Source organism: Bison bison, unplaced genomic scaffold, assembly GCF_000754665.1.
Source record: "Bison bison bison isolate TAMUID 2011002044 unplaced genomic scaffold, Bison_UMD1.0 scf7180017864362, whole genome shotgun sequence".
NCBI lineage: Eukaryota > Metazoa > Chordata > Mammalia > Artiodactyla > Bovidae > Bison > Bison bison.
The window spans coordinates 4,000,952-4,009,043 of record NW_011494934.1 but is presented as its reverse complement, the minus strand read 5'-3'; positions in this window follow the sequence as shown (position 1 = coordinate 4,009,043).

Here is an 8,092-nt window from a genome sequence, read left to right as displayed (position 1 = left end):
ACACACGGGCTTCCCAACTGGCACAGTGGTAAAGAACCTGCCTGCCAATGCAGGAGATGCAAGAGATGGGATGATCCCCTGGATTAGGAAATAGCAACCCACTCCAGTATTCTTGCATAGAAAATTCCAATGATAGATGATCCCGGTGGGCTACAGTACATGGGGTCACAAAAAGTCAGACTTGATTGAGTGACTGAACACATGCATATGTATATACATATATTCTTTTTTCCTTATTCTTTTCCAATATAGATTATTATAAGATATTGGGTATAGCTTCCTGTGCTATATAATAGGTCCTGTTGGTTATCTATTTTATATGTAACAGTGTGCATATTTTAATCTCAAACTCTTAATTTGTCCCACCTCAACTTTCCCCTTTGGTTACTGCAACGATCTGATGTTTGTATATAATGCAAAATGATTACAGCAATAAGTCTAGTTAACTTTCATCACCACAAGTAGTTGTACATTGTTTTCTTGGGATGAGAATTTAAAGATTTACTCTCTTAGCAACTGTCAAATATACAATACAGTGTTATTAACTATAGTCACCATGCTATACAATACAGTGTTATTAACTATAGCCACCATGTCCATTCTTAGGACATTTATTTCCTAATTGGACGTTTGTACCTTTTGACGCCATTCACCCATTTTATCCCCATCTCCTCAAGTTTCTGGTAACCATTGTGTGGTATTTCTCTGTCTTTGGCTGACTTATTTCACTTAGTATAATGCTCTTGAGATCTATTTATTGTTGCAAAGGGCAAGATTTCCTTCTTTTTTGTGACATATGTGAGTATTTCTACATATGACACAACTTCTTTATCCATTCATCCATCCATGGACATTTAGTTGTTTCCATAGCTTGGCCGTTGTAAATAATGCTGCAGTGAACATGGTGCTGCATATATCCTTTTGAACTAATGTTTTCATTTCCGTCAAATAAATACTAAGAATTGGAATTGTTGGATCATATGGTAGTTCTATTTTAAATTTTTTGAGGACCCTCCATACTGTTTTCCATAGTGATTGCAGCAACTACATTCCAACCAACAGTGCACAAAAGTTACCTTTCCTCTATGTATTTGCCCAAACTTACTTCTTATCTTTCAGATCATAGGCCATTCTGACAGGTGTGAAGTGATATCTCATTGTATTTTTGATTGGCACCCCCCTGGTGACTAGTGATGTTCCATACCTTTTCATGTTCTTGTTGACCATCAATATATCTTCTTTGGAAAAATGTCTATTTAGATCTTCTGTCCCTTTTTAATTGATTTATTATTTTTTTTTCTTGTTGAGAATTATGAGTTCTTTGGATATTAACCTCTTGTCAGATGTATTATTTTCAAGTATTATCTTTCATTCAGGTGATTGCTTTTTAATTTTATAGACGGTTTCCTCTGCTGTGCAGAAGCTTTTTAGTTTGATGCAGTTCCATTTGTTAATTTTTGCTTTTGATGCCTTTATTTTTGGTTCAAATTCAAAACTTACCCCTTATTTTTTTTTTCTTTATGGTTTTTGGCCTTACATTCCAGTTTTTGATCCATTTTAATTTGATTTTTGTTTATGGTATAAGATAGTGTTTCTGTTTTATTTTTTTGCATGTAGCTGTTCAGTTTCCCCAAGACTGTTTATTGATGAGACTGTCCTTTCTCCGTTGCATATTCTTGGCTCCTTTGCTGTAAATTACTTGACCATATACGGCTGGGTTTATTTCTGGACTGTTTATTCTGTTCCATTGATCTATGTCTGGTTTGATGCCAGCACCATACTGTTTTGATTACTGTAGCTTTGTAATATGGTTTGAAACCAGGGAGTATGTCTCCAGCTTTATTCTTTTTTCTCTAGGGTGTTTTGGCTATTTTAGGACTGTTTGTTCTATTTCTGTGAAAAATGCCATTGGATTTTTGATAGTGTTTGGAAGAGGGAAATTTCTTCCTCTACCCTTTTATAGTTCTTGTGCCTAGATTAATAATAAAATTGATATGTCAGGTTAATGGGAGAAAAAGTAATTTAATTTTGTGTTCAGAGGAGACCATAAAATGATGTTCATAGCATGACTATAAGCAGGCAACATTTATATATTTATTTTAATACCGATAAATGAGAAACTTGTGAGGATTTTATCAGACAAAGAAACTTAGGTTTGGGTGCTTAATTAGTAAAAAATGTAAGGAAAGTTTGAGCTTGGGTAGGGCATCAGTAAAGAAATAGCAAGATTTGTTTATACTGGCTTCTTGGCTCTGAATTCTCAGTCTCTGGTGACAAAGATGTCTTTCTACCTCCTGGTAAGAGGAGAATACCTTTCATTTGGGAGATTTAGTTCCTGCTTTCAGGAATACAGAAAGAAGAATTGGATGTCCTTCTCGCCTCAGTTGTTCCTTAAATAATTTTAATTCAAAGTAATCAACATGCCACTGAGGCATATTTTGGGGGTGGCCTGCCCTAAGCCCTGACAATAGGGATTGCATTGAATCTGTGGATTGTTTTGGGTATTTTGGACATTTAAAAAATATTAATTCTTCCAACTCATGAGCTGGTAATATTTTTCTATTCATTTATTTATGTCTTTTCCAATGGTTTTCATCAATGTTATAATTTTTATAGTCTTTCATCTCCTTGGTTAAATTTGTTCCTTCATATTTTTTTCTTTTTGCAATTCTAAATGCAATGATTTTCTTAGTTTCTCTTTATGATAGTTAATTACTAGTGTAAATAATTATAACAGATTTCTGTGTACTGATTTTTGTATCCTGCAACTTACTGAATTCGTTTATTAGTTCTAACAGGTTTTGGTGGTATTGTCAGGATTTTATGTATACATGTAAATAATTTCTTTCTTTTTTTTTTTTTAAATAATTTCATCTATGACATGACAAGTGACAGTTTCACCTCTTCCTTTCCAATTTGGATGACTATGATTTCTTTTTCTTACCTAATTGCTGTGGCTAGGACTTCCAATACCACAATGAATAAAAGTGGTAGTGAGAATGGACATCCTTGTCTTGTTACTGATCTTAGAGAAAATGCTTTCAGCTTTTAACTGTTGAATGTGATATTAGCTGTGGGCTTGTTATACACAGCCTTATTATGTTTAGGTTTGTTCCTCTATATCCACTTTTTTGGAGAGTTTTTATCATAAATGCATGTTGAATGCTGTCAAAAGCTTTTTCTGAAGTAACAAGTACTTTATATATCATAATTAAATTATTGATTGTTTCACTAAGACTATAATGCTAATTTATAGTATTTTCTCATTCTTGTTAATGTAGAAAAGTTTTTTTCTCACTCTAAACCTGTCTTCCAATGATAATATATATTTTCTAAGCTAATTTTGTTGTTAAATTGTGTAAGTGCCTTAAAACTAAAAGAATACATTACTATAGTTTGCTTTTGGGAATATTATGGATAGGTTTCCTAAATAAGTGAACTTAGGATTCTAAAGGAAATCCTAAAGGAAATCAGTCCTGAATATTCATTGGAAGGACTGATGCTGAAGCTGAAACTCCAATACTTTGGCCACCTGAAGCGAAGAACTGACTCATTGGAAAAGACCTTGATGCTGGGAAAGATTGAAGGCAGGAGGAAAAGGGGATGACACAGGATGAGATGGTTGGATGGTATCACTGACTCAATGGACATGAGTTTGAGTATGCTCTGGGAGTTGGTGAAGGACAGGGAAACCGGGCATGCTGCAATCCATGGGGTCGCAAAGAGTCAGACACAACTGAGTGACTGAACTGAACTGAACTGAAATATGTGAATGAGAAATATCTCAGTTTGTTTTATGTTCTTATTTTCATAGAAAAAGTAATAATATTTACCTGAATCAGGAACTTACTACTGCCAGTGGTTCCTTGTTAAAACTTCAGGATGTTCATTGCAGTACTATGTTATAGCCAGGATGTGGAATTGACTTAAATGTCCATTGGCAAAGGAATGGATAAAGAAGATGTGAGACATGTACACACTGAAATATTAGCTGTAAAAATTGAAAAAATAATGCCATTTTCATGGACCTAGAGATTGTCACACAGAATGAAGTAAGTCAGAAAGAGAAAGAGAAATATCATATAATATTGCTTATATGTGGAATCTAAAGATACAGATGAACTTTTTGGAAAGCAAAAATAATGACAAATATAGACAACAAATTTATGACTAACAAGCGGGGAAGGGTAAGTGGGATAAATTGGGAGATTGGTATTGGCATATATACACTACTATATGTAAAATAGATAACTAATGAGAACCTACTGTATAGAACAGGAAACTCTGCTCTATGGTGACCTAAATGGGAAGGGACTGGTGACTGCAGCCATGAAATTAAAAGACGCTTACTCCTTGGAAGGAAACTTATGACCAATCTAGATAAAAAGCAGAGACATTACTTTGCCAACAAAGGTCCATCTAGTCAAGGCTATGGTTTTTCCTGTGGTCATGTATGGATGTGAGAGTTGGACTGTGAAGAAAGCTGAGTGCCGAAGAATTGATGCTTTTGAAGTGTGGTGTTGGAGAAGACTCTTGAGAGTCCCTTGGACTGCAAGGAGATCCAACCAGTCCATTCTGAAGGAGATCAGCCCTGGGATTTGTTTGGAAGGAATGATGCTGAAGCTGAAACTCCAGTACTTTGGCCACCTCATGTGAAGAGTTGACTCATTGGAAAAGACTCTAACGCTGGGAGGGATTGTGGGCAGGAGGAGAAGGGGACGACAGAGGATGAGATGGCTGGATGGCATCATCGACTCGATGAACGTGAGTTTGAGTGAACTCTGGGAGTTGGTGATGGACAGGGAGGTCTGGTGTGCTGCAGTTCATGGAGTCACAAAGAGTCGGACACGACTGAGCAACTGAACTGAACTGAACTGAACTGAAAAGAGTACATGTATAACTAACTCACTTCACTGTGTAGCAGAAACTAACACACCACTGTTAAGCAACTATACTCTAATAAAAGAAAAAGACTTTAGGAGAATTACATTGACCAATATTGACCTTGTTGATCAAAAGACTGAACTTTTATTATTCTGCTGTTTATGTGGTTAAAATACTTGAGCAGTAGAGAATCATTTTCTTTTACATATATCCACAACACATAAGATAGCTTCTGTCTTTATCCATCAGTGTTATAATTTCACTGAAAAGCTATCAACTTGGTCTGATTTGTTCTCGAAAGTGCTTGCTGCTTTTGCTAATGATTCTTTATGCTCTCTATTTTCTTTGTAAATGCTTGTTTCATTATTTCTCATTAAATTGAAAAAAGACTTTCAAGAATGTAATTTTCAGGCTCACTCTAAGCATTTAGAAGCTTTGTACCAATTTCTGTTCCAGTCTTCACTTCTTCATTTTCTGAAACAATGGCAAACAATTCATACACATATATGTACTCTAACAACTCTATTAGAAGTTAATCTCCAGTGGTGAATAAGATTGCACCAATTTTGCTTTTGAGCTGAATGAAATAGAGAAGAAATTAGATGGTTGAAGTGAACTTAATGATTTTGGGGGTGGACACATGTTAAATGATCTTTTTTTTGTGTGTGGCTGGCTGGCTCTTAATGAGCAGAGTGTTAGGACGGATCAACTTCCATATGCTTGTTAGGAGACACTGGTCCTCAGTGACACTTGCCCTTGTTTGCTCTGAGAGAAGCTTCTGGGATAGCTTTAAGGGGAGAAAGAATAGTATCTACAAAATATAACAGTCTTTTCCTTGTCATTCAGCAGAATTGATTTGAAAATGAGAAACAGACCAATTGTGAATTATGCTGTATTACTCAGACACAGAATGTCATGTAACACCTGGAAGTTGCCAGGGCCACATGTCAGGCATTTGAGAAATGCACTTGACAAGGTGGTTTTTCAAGGAATGCCTGTAACATAATGTGATATGATGACAGGTCTAAGCCATGGACATACTGAAACCAAGTAGATGTTGGCTTTGGAGTCAACATTCCTATCCAAATATATTTACTTAAGAGCAGAAGTGAGGGTTCTAGGCTCCTAGACACTGATGCCAGACTTTGCAGTGTTTTCATAACATTAATTTGACTCAGTGGTACTCAATATATTTGTATGTGTATTAATCAAATTAAGATTATAGAAGTCTAGGACAAAAGAATTATTTAAATCATATACACCACCTAAGAAAAGAAGCAAGGGCTTGAAATACTTGCTAAAGCCATTCCTTTTCATTGAGGAACATCTTAGCTTTGGGTCAGGTAATATAAATTAGCCCTTAGGGGTCATTAGGAGGTATCCTGCAGGTTGATTGACAGAGCTGAGCTGTTAGATCAGATCTTAGATTAGCTGTGAACTTCACTGTTTTCAGTATTCAAATTATACGTGGTATTAATTGCTAAGTCCCAGATGCCTTCAGGTTAAAAAAAATTGTGTGTGTGTGTGTGTGTGTGCATGCGTGTGCTTAGTTGCTCAGTCATGCCCAACCCTTTGCAACCCCATGGACTATAGCCCACCAGGGTTCTTCATCCATGGGATTGTCCAGGCAAGGATACTGGAGTGGGTTGCCATGTCCTTCAGGGGATCTTCCCGACCAAGAGATCGAACCTGGATCTCCTGCATTACAGGCAGATTCTTTACCATCTGAGCCACCAGGGAAGCCCCATGTGAAACAATATATTTATGCAACTGACACTGATCAATGGACAAGCAGTTTTCAGGAATGCGTTAGAGCTGTGGTTTATGTGTTTTCTAAAGGCCTTCGGGTAGAAACTGCTTCACAGGACAATTGAAATGGGTAAAATGTATATTGGTGAAATTAGTCATAATGTATAAAACTGCAGCAAATGACAGTTTAGAACTTATTGGACTAAAGTGATGTTGGAGGATGAAGTCAATATTTAATAATGACAGGGCAAGGACATAAACCTTCCTAGGAATTCTAACGGTAGAATATGCCAGGTGTCTTAGCTTTCTCATTTAATATAGGAATAGCAAGCCCAGGTTCCTTGTTAGAGGTGAAAGAATCAAACATGATAGTTATGGTATATATTCAATACAAAGTCTTTGGCATCATGATTATGAAGAAAGAGTGTTGTTTTCTCAATTGCTCTACAATATTTTGGTTTCCAGAATGATTGATACTTTAGAAATATTTATAATCAGCCTTTAAATCATGCCTGGAATTTCAAATGGGAGACAGCAAAACAAATAGTCCTAATCAAGCAGGGTTTGGGATTGATATATTTTCATGGGGTTTCCCAAGTTGCTCAGTGATAAAGCAATGTCTGCCAATGCAGGAGGCACAAGAGATATGGGTTTTATCCCTGCATTGGGAAGATCCCAAGGAGTAGGAAATGGCAACCCACTCCAGTATTCTTGCCTGGAAAATTCCATGAACAGAGGAGCCTGACAGGCTACAATCCACAGGGTCACAAAGAGTCGGACGTGACTACGCACACAGTACACAAGCGGGGCCCTGCAGTATAAGGAATGGAAGCCTCTGGCCCTGCTAGCATTACGTATTTAAGAAATAGCAATAAATTAACACAGCAGTATAAAACAATACACTTCAATAGAAACAGAAATAAATTATGGTACCATATTATTTGAGAGCGCTCACTATGAACAAAGCTAGTGGAAGTGATGGAATTCCAGTTGAGCTATTCCAAAGCCTGAAAGATGATGCTGTGAAAGTGCTGCACTCAATATGCCAGCAAATTTGGAAAACTCAGCAGTGGCCACAGGACTGGAAAAGGCCAATTTTCATTCCAATCCCAAAGAAAGGTAATGCCAAAGAATGCTCAAACTACTGTACAATTGCACTCATCTCACACGCTAGTAAAGTAATGCTCAAAATTCTCCAAGCCAGGCTTCGGCAATATGTGAACCGTGAACTTCCTGATGTTCAAGCTGGTTTTAGAAAAGGCAGAGGAACCAGAGATCAAATTGCCAACATCCTCTGGATCATGGAAAAAGCAAGTGAGTTCCAGAAAAACATCTATTTCTGCTTTATTGAATATGCCAAAGCCTTTGACTGTGTAGATCACAATAAATTGTGGAAAATTCTGAAAGAGATGGGAATACCAGACCACCTGATCTGCCTCTTGAGAAATTTGTATGCAGG